Source organism: Poecilia reticulata, linkage group LG14 (assembly GCF_000633615.1).
Source record: "Poecilia reticulata strain Guanapo linkage group LG14, Guppy_female_1.0+MT, whole genome shotgun sequence".
NCBI lineage: Eukaryota > Metazoa > Chordata > Actinopteri > Cyprinodontiformes > Poeciliidae > Poecilia > Poecilia reticulata.
The window spans coordinates 25,037,767-25,061,317 of record NC_024344.1 but is presented as its reverse complement, the minus strand read 5'-3'; the positions used below and the strand labels follow the sequence as shown (position 1 = coordinate 25,061,317).

The following is a 23,551-nucleotide window of genomic DNA, read 5'->3' as shown; positions in this document are numbered from 1 at the left end:
CAGACACACAGACCTGAGCCGGATCGGTTAGCACGGTGGTGCTTTGCACCTGCAGCACAGCCTACACCAGCACCACCATTCCAGTTAACACCGGGGACGAGAGAAGGTAAAAAAAAAAACAAGTTGTTCATCGGTCAGAATCAGAGATGTCAGGTAAAGTAGAGAGTGGAGGACGACTGCTTTGCAAAGCACGAGCAGTGAACAGCTTTTCCACGTTTTCTGAGTGGTGAATATGCAGACAAACGATCAGTCCGTTATTCAGTTTTGTTCATGGCTGTATTCATCGTGGTTTGAGGATCATCGGAGTCAAACTTTGGCTCAAACTCATAAACTTAAAATCCTCTAAACTCAAATGCAACCAGAAATCTGCTTAACGTTGATCCTCTGCGATAGCATCTATTTACGGCCGCATAAATAATGAGAATAAACTTGTAATATTATGGGAATAGTCATAATATTTTGACTTTATTCGTATAACGAAGTCCATACTGTGACTTTATTCTCATAAATCTATGACTTCTCAAAGTATTATGACTTATATTATTACACCCTTATTGTTTTATTTTAACTTTGTTCTAATTTATTCTGATATGAATTTATTTTCATAATATGACTTTATTCTCAAACTATGACTTTATTCTTGTAATTTTATGACTTTATTCTTATAACTTTGTTTTATTAGTATGGCCCTTATGCTCCATATTTACTGATGCCAGCTGATTGCTTTTTTCGAATTTAAACTATTTGAATCAAATGTGACTCGGACTCATTAAAAAAAGAAATGGGCCATTAGCTCAGCGCCGACAGGAAGCCCAGATACAGATGAAAGCTTGGATGTAGTTAGTGGCTAATGGTTAGCCAAGTGTTGGTTTTCTCACAATACTGATAAATAGTTGCTATCTTATCAATCGGTTTGGGCAATCAGAAAGAAACTGCTACAAGCTAATGCAACCAAGAGTTGCAGAAAAACAAGTTTCAACGGATTTCTAGTTGTTTTGTTGTGTTTTATCTTTTTATCAGCACTTACTTAAATGTTTCATTTCAAATTTTTTCTGTAGTTTTGTCTGTGAAAAGCTCTTAAATAAACTTGACTTACTTTACTAAGTGCTGACAGCCGGTTTGACTTTAATACTCAACTCAAGAATTTGTTCCTGTCTCACAAATATCAATACTGATGTAATTATAAACATCGGTACAGGATTTAAAAGTTCAGAATGTCATATGTGGATAATAAAAAGACAGTTTGAATAGCATAAGCTTCTGTTGCATGACATTTCTTTATGCTCTTTTTATGATAAAAAAAATTATGAACAGTTATCATTAAGCATGTTGCTGCCTTTGTCTTACGGAAAGCCAAAAGTGACATAAATCCAAAGAATAATTGTTTAATATGATAAATGGGTTAAATTTATATAGGATTAATCTAATCATGTTGGAAGTCAAATTCACCCAATTAAACACATTCATACACTGATATGCAGACCAGTAGGTAATATGTGGTTAAGTGCCTTGGCCAGTGGCGCGGGCGGGGGTGAGAGGAAGCTGGAATGAAACCAACAACTTTCCTTAGCAACTGTCCCGAGCATAATATGCTCATATCTATTTTCTAATGTGTTGTAGTTTTAACTATGTAATTACACAGTTTACCGATGAAATATTCATATTTAGTTAAACTATGAATTTGCTATGTGATAAAATCAAACAGAATTTTGTTATTTGTAACTTTTTGTGCTGTAGTAAATCATAAAATCTTTCATTTTTGTGACTTTAGTTTATTTTGTTCCCTTAAGTATTTAAAATAAACAGACTCATTTTATAATTGATGCAGCTTTACTTGCAGTTTTGGTCTTCCAAGCGCTTTCTTTTTTTGGTATAAACCCAGAGTGACCCAACAGTCACCGTGGGGGCCAGACCATCTGTTGCAGGACCTCTTATCCTTCATGTAGCTGAAGATAGCACTTCATGACCCCGGCTGTGCACTCGGGGGTCGTCATACACAGCAGAATCAATTTTTGGAAAGAGCAGATGTCCCAATGAATGCATATAAATATACTGTCCGTGGCGCTCTGCAGTAGCTGGTATTCATGGTTTTGTAGACTGTGACAGTGAAGGTGCAGAGAAAACAGGAAATGTTGGGACACAGATAGTGTTGCAAAGATCCTGACTTGTTGGAAATAAAGTGTGGATTTTGGTTTTGAACACCTTTCAGGGACAAATAGCTCCCTGGCTGAAGAGTGTAGTTTTGCATTCATATGAATTATTGAAATGCCTTAAAGTTATGTTTATCTGAACCTCAAAGTTACTGAATTTTTGACAGTGTAATTTTCTTCAGATCTGCAAAAGAGATGTTAGTTTTCACACTCATGCTTGAATCTGGATTCTCAAATTAGGAAGTGCATATATGTTCAATTTAATGTATTTATTTATTTATATAGCACCAGTTCACAATATATGTCGCCTCGAGACACTTTACAAAAAATAAAAATCACTTTAATTTAATCATGCATGCATTCCACTTGATCCTGGCAGTGCAGAAAGCTCAGTTAATTATTCTAAATAGTTCAAAAAAGTTTATATCTAAAACCAGTTCTACAGCAGATTGCATTTAGTATATGTTAAAATATAGGAAAAATGTAGCTGTAGTTATCCCACATTTTTCTTAACATGATATCTCTACTACGCTGTGACCTTTAGGATCTGGGTAGTTACATGTCACTTTATATTCACAACACCATCTAACCTGTCAAATTGTCATTAATTCATAGCACTATTTATATAATTTTCAGCCAAATATTGTATATGAGATGTGTCAGTATTGAGGATAATGATATAGCTATGAGGATTGTGTTTGGGTTATTTATTTATTTTTTTTGCATCCACATTTAGTTGTTTAATTGGCCAATTTTAGACTAAAACCTGTCCAACCTCCATCCAGGTGGGAACATCAGACCAGTCCATGCAGGCCTAAACAAGATGTCGCCACCTGTAACTGCTGCTTTTGTCTCTGCATGTCATTTCAGAGCTGAAAATAAGCCATCGCCCTGCACAGACACACAAACTTTTTACAACACCTCTCATCGGACCAACACACACACACGCACACGCACACACACACACTTACTAACTCCAGCTTCCTTCAGACTTCGATTGACAAGTGCAGAATGGATGCCTCTGCTCATGCCATTGTCTTGCAGTTAAGCTTTGTGTCGTTTCCCTCTTGCACAAAGGTCATTCATCATGACAGCATAAAGCTCGGGCCATTAGTGGTTGATGAATGACCCAGCCTACCGGTCAAGCCTTGACCTCCCTCCTCTTTCATTGGCCCAGTTGGGTAATCTACTCATTTTCTCAACACTTGAGTCAAAGTTTGAGCAATAGATGGTGGAGTCGTGAGATTCCAGTCGGTCAGGCTTTACTGTATCTTATTTGCCCAGTGGCGGGTATTAGTCACACACCACATATATACTTGCACTTATAGACATACGCACACAACACAACCACACACACACACACAAACACACACACAGGATGCTTTCAGTCCTTATCTCTGCTGCTTTTAGGACAGCTGTTGAGTGCAAGAAGCTGACCCCTGACCTCCAGCACCGCTAGGCTCCTTCCCTCCCACCAACACCAGTATGACCAGCATGGCAACCCCCACCCCTCTATAAATTCCTTCCACTTCCAGCTCTGCAGCATTTTGTTGTCTGTCTGGTGTTTGTCCAAACGAGGTTTTTGAAACATCCTGACTTGACTCCATGTCTCAGAAATGCCAGCATATCCTGCAGGTCTTTCAGATGTTTTTATTTTATTGTTCTTTGAAAAAAAAGAGAGAGAGAGAGAGCAATCTTTCTTCATCATGCTTCTTTGGGTCTAGTTTCTCAAACACACCTTGTTTAAGTAGGTGGTGTCAGTCAACCACTTGTCGTGTAAATTCTTTCCCTCTCTAAGTGTCTGAGATAGAGCTGAAGGACTCGGGCGCTTTTAAGGTAATGGTCTGAACTAAAAAAACAACCAAGAAAGCATATTTATGTATATGTCCGTTCTGTCCGTCTCCCACTGACCACATTGAAACCTTTTGCTCACTACGTAAAACATGGGGGAGGTTTTGGTTTCCATCTAGTGGGCTCTACTGCAATCAACATATTGAACTTCTACGGCAGTTCAAACTCAAATACACAAATGTAACTCTGTGGGCCTGAAACGGTCGAAATCCAGTATTGTCACAACTTAAAAAATGTAAAAAAAAAAAAAAAAAAAAACCCTCAAGCTTACATCATGTTTTATAATGTGTCATGTTTTAAAAGCACAACATGTTTTACAACTTAATTTGTCTGTAAAAACATGGGAGTTTTTACAATAGATGCCAGGTTTATGTAGTGTTGTAAAAAGTACAGCGATTCCCACGTTTAAATGTATTTAAATGTAACTCGGGCTCATTTGCTGCTTCAAACAAATGCTTTAGTGATGGCTGGAGGTGGTAAGTGTGTTGTCAATTATTGCTTCAAGATGGCCTGGAAAGCTGGGCTCTGTAAAACCTCAGGCTAAGATAATTTATATCACGTCTTTGATTGTCTAAACGCTCAAGTTAAAATGACGGAGCAGTGTTTGGCCTAGAGTCTTCACAGTAAATGCATGCGATCTGTTTAATTTATATTGCTTCATTCCTTGTGAGTTAAACTTGTCAAATGCTGTTGCAAGTCACTTTACAGATTTATGGACAAAAAAAAAGAGGTTTTACGTCGAATGATTAATTTTATGTGTGCAACCAAATATCTCTAAGCCACCTAAAGAAAGTTTCAGATTTTTCTTCTAGCATATTTTAACAACATTAAGAAAAACTTTTCTTGGGCTGCTTTTTAAAGAATAGGCACAGTATCTGTTTTAGTTTTAAAATATGTCATGGTTCTTCTATGTTAATTCATTGCCAGACTCTGTTCATAGTTTTGTTTAATTGTCTTTAGTGTAACTTAGGTTTTAGATATCTGCACATCAGGGGTGAAGCTGAGAATGTCTATAAATATTAAATATTAATTACTAAGGTGAACTCAGTTGTTTTAAAATGTATCTTTATATTTATATTTTAGCATCAAGCTAATGGTAATTTTTTTTATTTTTTATTATTTTTATTGTGTCTCTTGGTAAAATAAACGACCTCAATATGGCTAGCTGGTAGGTAGTTAACTTTGCAAATAAACTAGCCAATATCAAGTTTTCTGGCAGTCAGTGTTACCTTACTAACACTACAAATAAGAAAAGGCATTATTCTGTTCAGATTAGCATAGTTTTTAATAACTACTATATTTAGTTATATTTAGCTTGTGCCTATTTATAAATAAAAAAATAAATCCCTGTGAATGATCTGCTGCTCCTTGTCTTTAAATATATGATGTCCATGTGGGTGAAACTGGGTTAATTTTGTCAAAATTCAACAAATATGTGAACAACCTTAAATTGTAAGGACTTGTCTAAAGAAAACCAAATAAATCCAAGTCATTGGTTGGGAATAATTTTTTAAGAGAATAATAATTTTATTTATTACTTAGAATAATTTTATTTATCATAGCAGAATAAATTTTCTTTGTATCCATAAATAGTTTTCTATACTTATTGTTCCACTATCTTTACAGGTGGCACAGACTGGTGCCTGGTTACAAGAAGGAGTGCAGGTTAGCAACATGTTGTGCTAATCTTCAGAAATTTAAAGTCAAAGAACTAAATCATCTTGATTTTGATTTAGGTAAAGTTTTCCTCCAGTTTCCTTTTAAGATAAATTTCATAATTTAAAAATTTATCTGGTAGAAAAAAATTTCAGCAGCATTTTTTGACTTAAAATAAACAGCCTACCATATGCCAACTAGCAGACTGCTATCTCTGCTAATAAGCTAGCGAATATCAATTTCCAGGCAAAAGGCACATTTCTTGTAAGTAATAATTAGTAAATCTAGCTGCTTCCTACTTCCACTGCTAGGTAAATTTCAATATTAAAAATAAACGTCAGCAAAAATAATTCACAATTACTGGCAAAATGTACCCTTAATAATTTTACATGGTAAATTCTCTTTTGCTTTTCTGAAGTATTTGTAGCTGTCTTGTAGTATTGAGAGTACATGAAATATTTACCTGAGACTCTAAACTGGGGGATTGTTGACACCTTTATCTGTTCTGCCATTCTCTGTTCCTTAATTGGTATTTTAAACTAAACCTAACTGTCCTCAATTGAAACTGGGATCATATCAGATCATAGGTAATTGAATTCTAATCTGTCTAAATGATTGGATTGATGCAATTATCTTTATTTAAACTGGATCGGTCTGACTTCTGATGACATTTTCTTCTATGTATAAATAAACTGAACTGAATCTGCATCAAACGTAAAATATTTAAATATTTGTTTTACCAGTTTGTTTACCAAGTTTTTGTTGACTCTTTCAATGTTATAATAATGTCAGATATATTTCTGCTCAAGGTCATCATATTCTCAGAATGCCTTACTCTTGAATAGAGATCGGCGTCTGCATATTCCCATGCACACACCCGCTCTTGTCTGTGCGCTCTCAGACCTAATTGTCTAAGCCCCCCGTCCTCGACTCCCCCACCTCTCCTTTTGCTGTGAGAAAATTTGCTGAGTGCCAGATGAAATAGAAATCAAGTTAAGTGTAAAGCTCAGAGCAGGGCGGGGGAGAAACGGGGTGAGGCGAAGCAAACTACACTTGACCGCTCTTGACAATAGCGCCTGCTCCCACCAAATTCACATTGATTAATTAATTAGAATCCCTTATTAGCAAATTGACTGTCTCAGCCGATTATCAAATTCAGTTTCTTTATTAGATGCAGCTGCAGTGCTGGTGCCGCGATGCTTGGTGTCTGCTCTCCGTCTGAGGCTGGTCACTCAGCTCGAGAGTTGCACTCATCCAACCGGCTGAAGCAGTCCTCTGTGAACAAACTGTCGGACACAACCGATGATGATGAGTCCCCCGCTGGTGTGCAAAAGTACATTCTTGGTCTGAGTAGCGACTGTTGTGTATTTGAAGTATCATACTGCATAGAGGTTAAAAGTTCACGCCGGCGTAATGCAGCTGTATGGATCATGTGCACTCAGAAGCCTCTGGTTATTTGACTTTGTCAGTTTAAAAAGAAAAGCTTTGCAGACTTCTAATCATTTGCAGGAGTGGTATTGATTACTTATTTTACTCACAAAGCCTTTATTTGTAAAAGTTGTCCATATTTGCAATAGACCAGCACATTCTTGTTGCAGACTAAAACTTGTTTAAATCAACTTTTTGTCCTGCAAGGACATGGTGAGCAAGCATTTCATTTGTCTGTTGTGCATTCATCGCTGGTATGCGCTAGCAGGAGTCATATGATGATTTGAAATGCCGATAAAATGAGCAAACGAGGAAACAATCATCTCATTGACCTCTTGACTGGCGACATGTTGGCCTTAGCAGCATTCTCTACCTCCACGCAGTTATGCAGGCATCATAGATGACCCTGTGCACCACGGCTGAGCCAAAAGGACCAAATCGAGCAGCACATATGCAAACAGTGTTAATATAATGGCTGCCTCATAATGGAGTCGATGGATATATGTCTTTTTTCCTACGGCGCCAATAGAGTGGACATAGTTCTCAGTATGAGTTTGCTGGCGGACTAAATACATGGGACTGTGTAGGGCCATTGTGACCAATGTCTTTGTCCAGATGGTTCACATACCTTTAGTTGTGCTTTGGGTGAGGAATGCACTCCCTCGGGACAGTTCCCGACCCTGGAAACAAGGGCCAACATAAACACCCATGCCCAACCCCCACTGTGGCCCTCACCTACAACCCCTCCGATCCCTGTCAGAGCTCATAATGAGGTTGCAGCAGGATGAGGACTTATTGAAAACCTATAGAAATGTGACATCACACCTCCGACTGTTGGTAGCAGTTGTAATCTTCAGCTGGAAGTGCTTCCATCTTTCCCACAGGTTTACAAATGACACTTTTCGAGCAGAATTGCGGGTGTCAGAAAGGGTTTGTCACTTAATGGTGTTAGGATGCAACATACTGAGCAAAATGTGTGTGAATGCCAGGGAGACACTGAGTGTGGGATCACCGCCCGACTAATTACCTATAAAATGTGGTTCCTTCCACTTAAAGTACAGCAAAATGCCACAGCTCCAAAAAACAGGCATTAGTCCAAACAGGAAGTACGAGAGCCCTATCTGAAGCCTCCGTTTCAGCCGTCCTACAAACAGCGGCTGTCATGGAGGGATGACTCTGTTCCATCGTTACTGGTAAGCATTCAAAATAGTTAATTACAATCTTCCACCAGTTTAAAGAGGAAACAGTTGGACATTACAGGTTGTAAAACATTATTTTCCCCCTTACCGACTGGTTCTGTTTCTGTTCAGATTGTCAAACAAATTTCATTACCAGTCAAAAATAACCTGATCAAATACAGCATGCAGAAGATGATTTTATTAATAGAAAAACCCTTACTAAATTAACCACGCCTTTTGGGGAAAAAGTAAATACACCCTAAAGCTTTATCACTGCTGATGGCAACAACTGCCGTCAAGCCATCAAATAACTGGCAATGAGGAGAAATTTTGGCAAACTCATCTTTACAGAATTGTTTTAATTCAGGCACACTGGGAGGTTTTCAAGCCTGTTCAGTATTTCACTAAGACTGAACTTGGACTCAGTCACTGTGAACCCTTTCTGCTTTCTGGATGCATTCAGACATGGGCTTGATGGTTTGCTTTGAATCATTGTTCTGCTGATTAATCCCACTGTTTGCAACTTGAGGTCACAGGAATTCACGGTTCCTTCAATTACTGCAAGTCATCACCAGCAAAGCAGCCACAGACCATAATTCTGTCACCACTTGTCTGAATATCAGAGTCATGAACCCTGACCTTTGTGTAGGTGTTGTTCTGGTCGACTTCCTGGATGAGCTGCCAGTCTTGGAGTAATTTTAAAAGATCAGCCACTCCTGGGAATGTTCTCCACTGCTTCCTGTTTTCTCCATTTTTGGATAATGGGTTCTGGCTGTGATTCTCTGGAGTCGAAAAACCTCAGACCTGGGTCTTTCAGGAGTATTAGACACCTGCAACTTTGCTTCTTGTATTTTCTTGAAATGTTTTCAGACTGGGGTGTTTTTATAATCTTTCGTCCTCCTTGTCTTGGGACATTACCTGTGTCTCCACCAACCTTGTTTATGTACATTTTGAAGTATTGCATTAAACAATTTTGATGGAAATGAAAACATTTCAAAATTACTTCCTCATATTTGCTAAAAAAGTGCTCATGCTCTCGCTTGAGGTGGTTTTTAGCTTTTCTAAAAAAGAGTTAGTGCTCTAAAGGGGAGATGGAAACATGTTTTCTAATTAAGTTTCAATATAACAAACTTTCCGTCTACTGGTGGGTTTGTTCCTGACCAGAGGCATAAAACTCACTTTAAGCCCAAAAGATCTAGCATGCAGTGAAGGACTCGCTCCATTTTTCTAAGATGTGTGCTCCATGATAGTTTTCAACCTGTACATCTTGTTTATTCCATCCATGCGTAGCGTCAACTTCTGACGAAACTTTGCGTAGACTGCTTGATTCGCTCCAAACACGTGGATGAAAACACACTTAATTTGCATTTTCCTTTTTTTTTTTTTTTTTGACATTTTAATACACAAGGCTGTTAGGATGGAAACATAACTATTGTTTGTTTACAACTGAGGCCAAAGTCATTTGTACCCTTGGCATATATATGTTTAAAATAATGATTATGGAATTGATTTACAAAGATTAGGGTGATGGAAAGGAGACCTTCTATCCTGAAGGGTTTGGACCACATCACCACAGTTAAAACATCATGAAATCAGTAGAAACATCTAAAGTGCTGCTTGGAAATTATTCAGTCAGATCAGCTTGTTTTACTGGCTGCTTTTCGAAAAGGAGGACTTGCCGCCTTTACGTTACATTTCCTCTCCATTGTGCTCCGGCTTTCCTTTTTACTGCCTAACTTTTGGGTTAATAATGGCGGTAAAATAATCTCTCATTGTGTGGAACAGAAAACGAGTCCTTTTTCTGTTAGATACATTTTAAACATGAACAAAGAGAAATGTGAAACTGAGCAAAATGTGTTATGAGAATAAAAGGAGACCTGTCGCTCTTGGCTGTAATTTGTCCCATTATAATGGACTGAGGATCACTGAATGGATGGGATGTTATCCTGAGTATTGCTGCTGCTGCTGCTGCTGCTGCTGCTATGAAATCCTTTGTTTTTGAGTTTGGCTTTAAGGGTTTCTCCAAAACTTGGAGAACGCCTGGTGTCTCCTTGTTATAGCACCGAAGCTGTACATGCCATCAAAGCCAGGCACATTTAAAGCTTTGAAAGCAAAGGCTGAATAAGTTTGAACTGTTCTCATGTCAAATTCTCATGGATCACTTCAGAACAAGTCGTTTTTTTCCCAGGATTCCTGTGATAAACAGAAATATTCCTAAAAGCTTTTATTCCGACTTTATTTTTGAGGCATCAAAGAGGCAGAGGAGGCGAGCTGCATCAAACCAAGACCAGATGTTAAGCAGCTCGGTTGACAAGATTCACTTTTAAATCAGTGGAGAGAATGCGTTGAAATAGGCCCGGGGTTAGAAAGAGGCTTCCGGCCGGTACAAATGTTTCTAGTCCCCTTCTACGGCTCCTTTACCTCCTCCTCTGCATGTATCGAGCACCACGCTTCCTCGCACATCTGTCGGCATGTATCCGCCGCTCAATCGCTCTCCCTGGGCCACGGCGGGTTCCCTAACAGCTCAGTGTGGCTCTTCCATTAATCAAAGACACTTCCAGTGTCCCATTACAGAAACACTGCTACTCGGCCTGTCTGAGGCTGACAGCTCACCAATTCATCTTCTCTGCAGAGGAAAAAAAGAGCCATTGTGGCATGCCAGTCGCCTTTACCTGTTCAAACCGAGGGCTGTTAAGAGTGCAGGAAGACCCCTCTGAAATTGTTTTCTCTGGGTCAGGCAAACAACAAAAAAAAGGTAAATTGCTTGTCTCAGGTAACGCTCAGGGGGAGTCAGCTGGTGGCAGGCGGTGCACACAGGGGGCGGGGGGTGCAGCGGGAAAGGGTCAGCGACAAAATAAGAGGATGGAGATGTGTTTGTTAAGAAGCAGAGTTCAATGAGATGCACCGATGCATTTTAGCAAAGCGGTCTAAACGCTGTCCCGACACCGGGGCCTCCGCGCCTCTGCAGAGGCTGCCTGCCGCTAAGTACATCTCCTTATTTGTCCCCTGTCGCCTGCAGACGGCAGGTCAGGGTGTTTAAGTTCCTGGCGATAGAGAACACACTGTGGGGAAACATACAGCTTTAATGTATTTCCCTCCGCCAAAATGGGGGCAAGCAGATGTTTCTGTTTCTGTTCAAGAATCCCTTGAAAAATGTTCTTGTAATTCTGTGTGAGCTGTAATTAGGATTCTTTAACCATGTTTATATGATTATGGATAGTTGTTTTGTTTTATTATGCATACATTAAGACAAAAAATAACTTTATGTGACTGTCAGTACAGCAATAAGAAAAAAATGGAACCCTGACATTTACTGTGGTTATGGACTTCAACTAACACTTTATTTGACAGGGTGTGCATAAGACTGACATGACACTGTCATAAACATGACATAACACCTGTCATGATGATGAAGACCTTTTTATGAATGTTTGTCATGAAATGTCATTTGGTTAATATTGACATTTTAATGCAAAGGTGCATAAAAAAACTGCTTTAAAAGTCCATTAAAATTATCAATTTTAATGGACTTAAGTTTTTTTCCCCTCAGTTTTTTGAGGGGAAAATATTCACAAGTGAAAAATATCAAAGATAGCTGCCAATTTTCTCAGGTGTAAATTGAGTCCAAGTCCCAATGGTGCTGGAATCAAAGGTAAAAACAAAACCTCTATAGTTTCAGTTAGCATGACAAATGTTGCATGGGATTGATTGGCCCAAATGAAGAGCACAACAAACCCAACACATCAGCAAAAACGCTTGTTTTCAGCGGTGAAGCACGGCAGTGGTGAGGTCATGTTTGGGGCTTGGACTGGCTGGGGAACCTTGCAGGCAGTGAACTCCTCTGTAAACCAAAGTATTGCAGATTGACGTGTGAGGCAACTTAAGTTTGAACCAAACATCAATAGGACAACGAGCCCAAACCAACCAGTAGATCTCCAACAGAAGAACCAAAAAAAAGTGGGCTAGTCAAAGTCCAGATCTGATTGAACCTCCACTAAGTGAAGTGAAGTTGGAGAAAGGAATGGTTCAGAACTCGTCCTCTATGATATGATAGATGTATAAAATCAGAAATAAATGACTACTTTCGTTTGTCTTCATGACTCTTTATGTTGCAGGTGTTTGACCCAAAGACGCCATGCAACTTGTTTAAAAAGCACAGGGCAGATCCAAAGTGTGTTCTACAGGAAGGACTCACATGAAGTTACGTCCAGGGGGCTTTAGCAGTTACAGTAAATAGAGTCTGGATGTGAGAGAATCTCAGTGGTGGAATGGTTTCCTCTAAGTCGGTTATTCTGAAGTACTTTGCTGGTATCCTGCTGTAAATAGACCGCACTGTGGAGTTCAGAGGGGTAAAAGGCAAAATAAAATTTTAAAACCTGCTTGCAGCTGCGGACTGCGAACTACCTGGTCCAGCGGTTTTTTAACTTCCTGGATGAAAAGAAGTGGTGAGTGGCTCATTACCAACCTGAGGTACAATCTGAGAAGCGGAGGAAAAAAGAAAAGCTCGCCATGATTTGTCCGTTTCCTGACAGCCCTGTGTGATTACGTTGCTCTCATTAAGATCAGATCTTTCTCTTTTAATGAACACATGGACGGAGAAAGTGAGCGAGGCTAAATGAGAAAGGACAGCTCTTTCCCTCCCTTCTCCTTCCTCCTCATCCCTCGCTCCACTTGATTGGCATAATGAGGTGAAGGCTAGTTGGCACAAAGCTGCTCCAGGGGGCAAATGGAGACATTATTATTGTGTGTGTTTGCGTGTGTGCGTGTGTGTGAGTGTGTGTCTTGGCGATCACACCCCAGCTCCACTGGGCTATTAATTACCCTTTCTGTAACATGGCATCTGCTGAGACGGGGCGATTGAGCGAGCATCGCTGCTCTCTCTCCGGCGCTCGTCTCCGCGGACCCCAGCTGCAGTTTAGCTCGCCGCTTATTGGATTCCATCTACATGTATGATTGATTCAGCACCTGAACTGTGCTTTTCATGACAACAACGCCAAACAAACACACGCGCACACACACACAATATGCAGAGGGGAGGAAAAGCAGCTCAGCTGGCAAATATTTAAGCAGGAGACTCTGTGATGACCACTCTGCTCTAGAAGACCGGGACATTTCACAGGCAGCTGTTTAATCTGCTGCTATCAAGATAATATCAACAAAAAATGGTATTCAATAAATGGATTTCTTTCATACAATTAAATATTTTAAGAGTTTTAGTTGATTTTGATGGTTATGGTTTATAACTGCTAAAATTAGAAGAAAATCTGGAGAAATTGAAGCGATACCAAAATCTGCTAGAGGAAGGTTCAGTGGAAGGAAAAAAACTGGTTGAAAATGTAATTTATTTATTGTGTTAAGCCACTGCTGAACCAGAGACAACGTCACATGTCATGCTCACACTAAAGAGAAAAGGACTGGAATGTTCCTCAGTGGCCCACGGGCCTGATTTTAGGTAAGACGCATTTTAATTAAAACTCAGATTCATTTTACTTTAAAAAAAGTTCTGTTTATTTGCGTGATAATTGTGAACACCTAAAAATATTTAATTTTGTCAGAGCAGTAGAGGAAACCAGGAGAAAATGTGAGCTGTATTCAGGGATATTTAAGAAAAATCCAGTGGAGGGAAAAACTGTGGTGGAAAAAAATATGCTTTTCTTGTGATAACACGCCTTAATTGGGCTTAAGAATAAAAGGATTGAAATGTTCCTCAACCTCCAAGTCAAAGTGAAATTTGCATCAAAACTCAGAAATTCACCACAGAGTGATTGATTTTAACCTTGTGTGGTTATTCTGTTCGATGATTATGGCTTAAAGATGAACTAAAGTCCAGTTTCCCCGAAAATTAAAATGTTCCCTCTGCAACAGTCAACGAAGCTGGCTGTTAAGATTTCTGTACCTGAACAAATATAATGGAAAGTTTAGTGGAAGAAAAAAAAGATGGGAAAAGGGTGCACCAACAGAATTTAATTCCATAATCCTGTACATTAATAGATAAAAATGCATGAAATATATCACACTGTGTAATTAATGTATGTAAAATACAAGCTTCTTTTTTTTAAAACTAATATCAGAAATAAATTGACCAGATATGTCTGTATTTGTGCTTTTCGGTCTGAGAAAATATGTTTTTGATTCTCCTTTTAATGCACATCTTGTATATAGAACCTCTGTTGTCTGTCTCTTTAACAGAGGCAATGTGGTATCTCTCCAGTGTGTGTGTGTGTGTGTGTGTGTGTGTGTGTGTGTGTGTGTGCTCTCTAACTCAGTGTGTATCCTCATAGGCTTTGGGTTGTTGTTTTGTTTTTATATTCAAAAATACATTACTGGCTCAAAGGAAAATAAATAGTTTGAACTCGTATAATTCTTCAAAGAGTTTAAGATGATTTATATGATCCGACAAGCAGACCTGCTGTCAGGTATCCGTTCTGGTTCTGTCAGCTCAGACGCTGTTAACAGGGAACTGAGCTGGGCAGTAAGTGCAACAGTTGTTCTTTAAAAGGACTCAGTAAAAGGAGCTTTCGGTTAGCTAGATGTGTATTATAATACACCGGCCAATCCCTGCAGAGGGTTTAACTAACTGATCCAACTTTGATTTGCACTGATCCATCCTGAGAGGAAAAAGAGGAGTGTTTCTGTTTATTATGCATATTTGCAAAACTCTGGGCCCTTCAGAACGAGCACCGAGCTCAGGGCAGATTTCTTGAGCAGACAGCAGGATAATGAAGGATTATGGAGAATATACATGACTTTATTCCGGGACGGCCTCAAGAGCATCTGTAATTTCACCGTTGCTGATCAGATCTAATGTTTACTGGATGCATCTCCTTTTCTCTCACGTTTAACCCTTTTTTTGAGATCTGCCAGCTTCAGATGTGCCTTCCATCAACATTTATTCATTTGAAAAGACCAGATTCATAGTGCTGCACAACAGGTGCATTATGGAAAGTCTTGTAAAATTTCTTATTGTTGGTAGCTGTTATTGTCAGACCAGTGTTTCCAGGATGTGTTTTAGTTCGAACCCAACTCTGCATCAGGCGGCTTGCCGGCCGAATCTGCAGTAAATAAATCAAACAAGAACAATTCACACCCAGGTTTCACAGACTGCAGTTATCTGGCCCTTCACCGATCTTTGAAAAACCTGATATGCCGACAAAATTGCTCACTTGGCAACAGTGCGGTGACTAAAAGAGGTTTTCAGGCCTTATCAGCGATTGATAATACCGGTGGTCATCAAATGCCGTCATCAAAATCATCAAGCAAATATGCATCGAATTTACTGATCAAGTTTCCAGTTATTAATCAAAGACAGCTCTAAACAGGTGAGTTTTTATCCTGGATTTAAAAGAACTCAGTGTTTCTGCAGTTTTGCAGTTTTCTGTACGTTTGCTGCAGATCAGAGGAGCATAAAAACCGAATGGTGCTTCTCTGTGTTTGGTTCTGGTTCTGGGGAGGCAGAGCAGTCAACAGTCCAAGTTGCCTGAGGCACCATCTGACTGGCACTCTGAAGATTTCTATTAGAGGTGCTGAATAATTTGGAGGCCACACTGGACACTGGAAGTGTTTTAAATGTTGTGTAATTAGCTGTGCAGAGGGGTTGAACACTTTGTGTTGAGGTTTATGGAAATGAAAGTCTCCTCATCATCTGCTCATGTTCCTCAAACAGGAGATTTAACGGTTCTGTTTGATGTTTACTTCACCATCCTGCACCCTGTTTGCTCTCTCTGCCACACACATGCACATGCGTATAAACACGCACACACGCACACACACAGGTCTGGTGAGTCACAGCATTAGCAGTCATATCGATTTCTGTCTCTATGCTCCTCCTAACCTGTTGAAAGGGAAAAGTCCACCCACCGCTGTCTGAGCGCAGGTCCAAGCCACCGCAGCAGATTAATAATCTCAGAGCTGTTATGTAATATTATTATGACTTAATTGAATTACAATGCGTTAATGTAATCAGTCTTACTGTTTCACTGTGATACACAAACCACTCCCTTCTTAATGTCATTAATCCTGTTTATCCAGTCAGCATCGACACAAATGTCATTAAATGTCATTAAGTTTTTCTTTTAGTGACTTATTTGATCTTTTTGTTTCATTGGAGCTGATTGTACAACATAAAACTGCAAATTTTCCCTCTTATCTGAACCATGTCTAAATTATGGGAAATAGTCATGGCCATATTTTGGTCGATATTGAACTCATGATTATTTGAATTGATTATTCATTGCTAAGAAAAACTGTATTGCAGTTGGAGAAGTGAATTGCCAATTTCTTTATTTTCTATTTTTTGCTAAACACTGCTGCTGCCTTCAAGTTCATTTCAATGTTTTCCAGTTTCCATATTTTCATTCCCGTCTTATTCCCACTGTAAAGCGTTTGCCGATGCTACTCCTTCTTTCCTCCTTCAGCCATCTTTAATGTCAGACCTCAACATGGAGGTGAGGCCCTCCAGGGGGCGGAAGTGCTCATCAGTCAGGAGACATTACAAAATAAGAGCATACTCGTGAAGTAGAATGTCAAAAATAATTGCGTAATCATTCATTATATTCCATGTCTGGAGAAATTTGGAAAATAACAAATTGTATGAATGAATTTTTTACTATAAATTTGCTAGACAATAATACTCATTTCATTCAGAAACATAAAAATCTAAATTTCAAAACTCTTTTTTTTTTAGCTGGTTAATACTTAAAGAAAACTTTTTTTTTATACACACATTCATTCTTAAGTTGAAAAACAGTAATTTCCCTGGTATTATAATCTACAATGTGTGATGAGATCTGTTCTGGTTGGAGAAATTTTACTTTCATATATTTTTATTGAGAGCTGATTTAAGTTAGCTCTAAACAGTGAAACAGCCACTTAACAAACTGCCATGTTACGTTAGTGACGTTTGCTGTATGAACATTTTTAATCTAAGCATGTTTTGTGCTTAAATGTCTTGAATGATGGTTTCAATCAAGCCTTTGGAACAAAACAATCCCTTAACATGATGCTGCCACCACCGAGCTTCACCGTTTGTGTGATGTGTTTAGGTTTGAAAGCTTCATCTAGATTCTTCCAAACATTTGGATCAAAAGCTCAGTCTTTGTCGTTCAGCTCATCCATGTTAGGAGCTTGGAAGCTTCAACATAGGAAATCAAACAGATTTAGAGTTTACTAATTCATTTAGGGAGTATGTATATATCTGAGTCTCTGTGTCATTATTTGAACCCTAATATGCACCAGTGTGTGAATTCTCACTTGTTGATGTAATGAATTCCCGTTTGTTTCTGCGGTTTGGGCCGTTTCGGGGCTACGGTTGCGTCACATCTGGACCAGTGGGTAGATCATCTGTGGGATAGCACATTATCAGCTGACTGCAGCGCCGTGTGATGTTTTCCCTCGCCGGGGTCGGGGAGAGTCTGCTCTCCAGTGCGGGGAACGACCCCGACCTGACATACAGACGCTACTATTTCAGTGTTCTGGCCACGTGGCCAAAAAGCTGTCAGCACACATTTTATCCTTTTGCTCTCACAGTATATTTTCGCCTCCCCCTCCATTTCTTTCCGGAACGCTTGTCTTATGGCAACGGCGCCTCCCCTCTGTACACGTTGGAGGGGAATGGGCCCTGTTAATCACACAACATGTGAAGGATTTATAAAAATCATGTATTTAAAATTCTTTGACTTGACTTTTCCACGTGTTCTCCTGCAACTTGATTGTTTTTGTCAGAAATTTTCCACTCGGCAGCGTTCAGGGCAATTCCCCCGGAGTGTTCTCCTCTAGAGACTGACGGAACTGGCATTCAGTTGTTACTGAGACTCCCTGATAGGTGTGTTCTTCTGGACCGCACACCTTGCTTCTGAACACCCTGAGCAGCAAGTTTTCCAGGTCCAGCCCAGAACCAGCCGGACCACTTCCTGCATGTCTCATATTTCCTTTTTTTCTCTCCCCACTAGATCTGTCCTCTAAGACCCAAACTGGATGATTTTTAAAAACGGCCACTCGCATGCCGCTCTGTTATTAGATAGATTTCACACACTCAGACCCAAAAGTCTCACATGACCCTCTGCAGCGCAGGCTCTGATTCAACCCGACAGGAATTCTTGGCACAGACAGCCCTCTCCTTTCACTGGCTGCTGTTCAGCTGTCATACTCACTCACTGAAGTTTTCTCTGCTTAATCGTTGTGCGCAGATGACGGCGCTAATGCGAGACGCAGCAATCGCATGCGTCCGTAGACAAACTGCGTGTTAAATGTCGGCCATGAGGCAGCGCACAGAGCCGCCGCTGCAGCGCAACAAGCTGCGATGATTCCCAAAGTCAGGTTCGAGGAAACTGCTGGGAAAATCAGTCTGTCTGCTGGAAATGGAAGTGTTTGTCATGCTTCATTATGTTTGGCTTTCCTTGGAGCGAGCTTAGTCTCTAGTCAGTCATATCTAATACAGTTTTAATCCTGTTAGTGTATCACTTTATTTAGTTTAGCAAAAATATGGATGATGGAAATAGTGTTGCAGGTGTGTCATGAATTATGCAGCACTTGTAGTGGCAAGTCAATTTTTTTTTGTTACAACTCTTAAATACAAAAGTCTGACATCTGCTGTGAACATCGGAACTAAATATAAAATATCATTTTTAGAAATGCATTCATCCAGCTTTTACTGGTTGATACAGATGTTCTGTAAGTCCTGAAAGGCACGTTTATTCTCATATTTGGATATAGATTGTCTTTACATGGATTACATCAAACAAAAACTCATTGGGGTAGATTTTGTTTCAACCCAACAATTAAGGGTGTTTTCACACCTCAAAGTCCTGTAGACTCTGTTCGATTGGGGACAAAAGTTGCATCATTTGTTCCATTTTCAGTTGCTGCGGTTCAGTTTCTCACTGCACTGATCAAACCAACCAAACCCTTTGAGCAACCCGTTTCCTCCTCTCCTCTGGTGGCGCTGCTTCAAGAACCACTGAAGGAAACATGAAAACCTCAGAAGAAGACTCTGAGCACCACTTCCTTCTTTATGAAATGTTAACAAAAATTGAGTGGTGTCAGATTTTAGTGGTTGTAGGATTTCTCTTTTGACTTTGGCAAAAGACCACAAGCTATTTCTCCTGCTAGCGCTAGACCCTCACATTTATTGTGATTGTATTTACGCAAAGCGCCCTGCACTGTAGTCCACTTCCTGCTTTTGAAGTGGTCTTTAGTCCGCTTGTTGTTCACATGCATTCACACTGCATCAGAGTTCACTTTAACCAAACTTGGAGCATTTTGCTGAGTGGACCAGAGTCTGTTTTTTTGGTTGGCATTAGGTTTCGAACTAGAGTTTGAATAATGCAGACTAAACAACAATTGTTTATTGCCCCCTAAATCTAAAAATAAATAATTATGACAGAAAAAAAGTATAGAGAATATTTATGTATTTAAACACCATTTAAATACTTACATTTCAATTACAAAACAAAATAAATTTTCCATTTAAATTTTCAGCAAGATTTCTGTGTTACAATGGTAAAAACATCACAGTTTCACTTAAAATACAAAAAAAATATTAGATTATCAATCAGTCAGGCCATCTGCCCGGGTAGAACCTGCAGTCAGCTGCGATCGTGGTGGTAGTTTTTAAGCAGCATAACGGAGAAAGGGGCGCTCTTTTAGGCTCCATATTCTGACTATGTGCGTCTTTGTAACTGGCGATTATTTCCAAATGGCTGATATCGTCTTTCTGTTTCTTGAGGATTCTTTTTCAGCCAGCTGACTGGAAGGGTGCAGCATTGATTGTTTGATTAAAAGGACTTTAAAGGACAAAGAAATTACTGTTTTAGAAGATTTTCAAACCTTACATGCATTAAGCAGCAAAAATTCGTAATTTTTATTGGAGCGGATTGCTGAATTTCCATGGCTTCCATCAGGACATCATCAGAGTGGAGGCAGCCTGAGTCCGTCAGGACAGTAAATAAACACGCTCACAGTCCTGGAACAGAGCAGACCATCACAGCCTTTCTGCTGAGAGGGGGAGCGCTTGTTTACTGCAGCCCCGCAGAGCTGCGGGTGGGGCTGTTTGGGTCGCCCCTGGGTGCTGCCTGCTGCTCCTGGAAGGCGGACGTGCGGTGAATGACGGTGCACATGGCTTAGTGCCACCGCTGCCACCTGAACCTCCCTACACACACAGACACACACACGCACACAAACAGAGGAGTGTGTGAGGTCACAGACATCAAAACAACCTGCCTGCGGCCATCTCCAGTGTCAAAATAAGCCTCTGGAAGCTTACCTGGTTTTTTTTTTTCCCCCAGTATTAAATCCTTTTATTTCTCTCTTCATACACATGCACAGATTCTCCCTGAAACACACAAACACACCGCTGACCTGCGTTTTTTTTTCCTCTCAATGTTGGGTTTTTTTTCCCCTCCTTTTTCCAGCATTGGGAGGTCTGTACAGTAAATCAATCCCAGCGCCGTTGCATAATGGCGTCCAGAACGCCAAAAATAATCACCTTGTCAGCTGGTCCCCTCTGGCTCTCGCTGACTCCCAAAACTAGAAATCACAAGGTCCCTCTCCTGTTTCCAGACAAACAGCCATGTTTACACGGAGCCGTGCTGCGGAGTGCGCTCCGTGCTGTCGACGCCATGTTGACGGCTCGCCAGCGTCTCCACAGATAAGCAACATCTGGTCAACATGATGCTGCAGGAGGAGCGGTGTGCATTCTCCACACCGCTGGCAACGACGTGCTAAAAGCCTCCAGTTCCATTTACTGGAGCAACGTGATCTCAGAAATGATATAAGCTTATTATATGATAAGCATCGGTGTAATCACCTCGACCTGCCTGCTTTTGGTTATGCATTTTTACTGGGGAAGTATTAAAAGAGTTAGTGAAGGGTTAAAATATGCAGAATTCCTGGGATTCATCCACGTTAGGAAACAGTTTGCACAGTTAATATAAACCTACCTTTACATAGCCCCATGCTGACCTGTCATATTGACCTGGAACCATCAGCCAGGCTGGCGGTGAAGCTGAAACTCTGAACACATGCTTGTTTTTTTTTATTTTATCTTTCATCCAGCTCAGCTTTGTTGTTGCTACCTTTCTCCACTCTCCGCATTTAAGTGCTTCTTTTTCTTCATCTTCCATCGCACATGTTGCCGCCGTCTTGTTGCGAAACGCAGCTTTTATTGATGTAACAGGTGCTTAGCTCGACTGTGGCAGTCAAAATACCACATCTTCTCCTCTGTTTGGCTTTCAGAGTGGAAGCTAAAGTTAGACATCTTTGAGGTTTTTCTGCCAATTGATGGAAGGTGATGCCGATGCATAATGCATGAAGAGAGAGGGAAGACTTTGTCTGGCTGCTTTTTATAGACCACCAAAGCTCTCCTACGCCACACACACTTGCACACGCGCACGTCTGAGGCACTCTGCGCTGTAACCTCTCACAGATCAAGAAGGCAGGAGGCATGAGAAGAAACAGGAGTCTAGCAAACTGGCAACATTGTCGAGAATAAAAAGGAGGAAAAAAGGAAACGACAAGACGAAACAGAAATGTCGACGCGCTATTTTCAGACGGCGGGGTCGTTTGATGCTCCAACCAAACGAGAAGCATGAGGGAGGGAGGGTGGTGGTGAGGGGTAGAGAGGGAGCAGCAGGGCTCATGTTTGTCTCAGAGTTGGGCTTTAACAGAAATACTTTCTGCACGCGATCCTTCATGCCCTCCTTCGTCTTTGTTCCAGCGCTTCGGCGAAGGTGTCTGCAGGTCTGGTTCAGATGCAGAAGAGAAAAACAAAACGAGGGAAGGCGGCGTGCGTCGGGTTACTTGCAGGCAGAGCCCAGCTCTCCCCTGCCTCTCTCCGCTTTCAGCTGCGCTCTTTGCAAACACCATTTGCTGCTCTCAAAAGTGTGAAGTTATTTTCTCCCCATCCTTCTAATCCTTATTTAACCAGGCTGCTTGACTAAGTGCACGCTGTCATTTATAGTAATGACCAAGGGGAGAAGCTGCAGGGAACTGCACTCAGGCGCGCTCACACCTGTGTGCTGCCCTGAGCCGACGCGCAGCCGCAGCCCCCAGCCTCCGCAGCTTTCAGATCCCTCACAGATCCCCTCACCACACAGCTGTCTGCAGGAGTCCTTCTTAAACGGTTTATAGAAAGGACCACCTCAGTAAATGTTTTAAAAGTTTTTCCTGTTAACCATATTAACACCCATTGTAAAAACAGTGAAATGGGACAGAATTTCTTTGGCTGTGTCATAAAAAACACCTCATTAACTGTAGAAAGAAAACGAACCTCTTACTGCCTGACTTTATGTAGACTTATATTTGAATGATATTTTAGTTTTCGAGGTGCAAGATTTGAAGAAAATGCCACATTGCATTATAATCATTGGATATTGAGATGGAGATTTTGATCTGAGATAAACCCAGATTTGAACCGCTGCTTTTTCTTTCTCTTTATCATGATTCAAGCTGTGTATACCCATAATATGAGATAATTTGATTGAATCATTAAAAACTGCAAGTGAAGTTGTTTCACACCCATTAATTAGTAAATGCTAAATTTTAAATAAAAATGCATCGATGGGGAAAAAACAACTTTTTTCTAGGTACTTTTTTTGAATTTTTTTAATTTAAGGTAAATCCATGTTCTGCAGCTGCATTGCTTCTCAACTCATATAATTGTGATTTGTATACAAAATCAAAAAATAATTATGAATCATTTTCGTTAATAAACAAGCTGCTCTAGGAGACTGCAGTAATGCTGAAAGGAGCCCATTTTGATCGTTATTCCTGCATATTTACCACATAACTGAGAGCAAAATATCTTCTGAGTACCTCCAGTGGTGAGAGCTGCATGTCTACAGTATAATATTCACAGAGTCCAGGGGTAAGTAAAATGATGAAGTGGATTTTTGCAGCTCTTTAATGCTCTCTCTTAAACTATCAGCATTCTGTGTGGCTCATAATTTCTCTCCAGTTAAATTTTCTCCTGCCAGGCCGAGGATTTGTACGGCAGCCTTCAGGATCACGTTCTGCTGTCGGCGTCACCCCTCGCTGCATAAAATGACTTTGTTGGAGCAGGGAAGCACTTTGCATTGAGTGGAGCTGTAGAAGACGGGAGGAAATGGCTTTACTCGTTACACTGAGGGGCATTAAGGTGTGAATCCCACCTTCTAAGCTTTGGGGAATCCGGGAATCTGACTGGGATTAAGCTGAAATACTCTTAACGTTGGGGAAGCACAATTAGCAGAGCCGTGTTTTTGATCTCCAGCATTAGAAGGAGTTTCTTCTAACCCTATTGGCTCCAAAGAGTTA

At 40.4% G+C, this 23,551-nt stretch overlaps 1 protein-coding gene and 1 long non-coding RNA gene across 4 annotated transcripts in view; one reads left to right on the top strand and one right to left on the bottom strand.

Annotated features, from left to right (window-relative positions):
- The window catches only part of zbtb16a (zinc finger and BTB domain containing 16a), a 183,224-nt gene that overhangs the window by 45,908 nt on the left and 113,765 nt on the right, over nucleotides 1–23,551 (top strand). The gene's annotated exons all lie outside the window — the stretch shown is intronic.
- On the bottom strand, nucleotides 20,106–22,825 carry LOC103476320 (uncharacterized). Its single transcript, XR_535447.1, has 3 exons — nucleotides 21,199–22,825; nucleotides 20,523–20,591; nucleotides 20,106–20,408 (listed from the first exon to the last, which is right to left on the bottom strand). It is a non-coding gene; the product is annotated as an uncharacterized LOC103476320 (long non-coding RNA).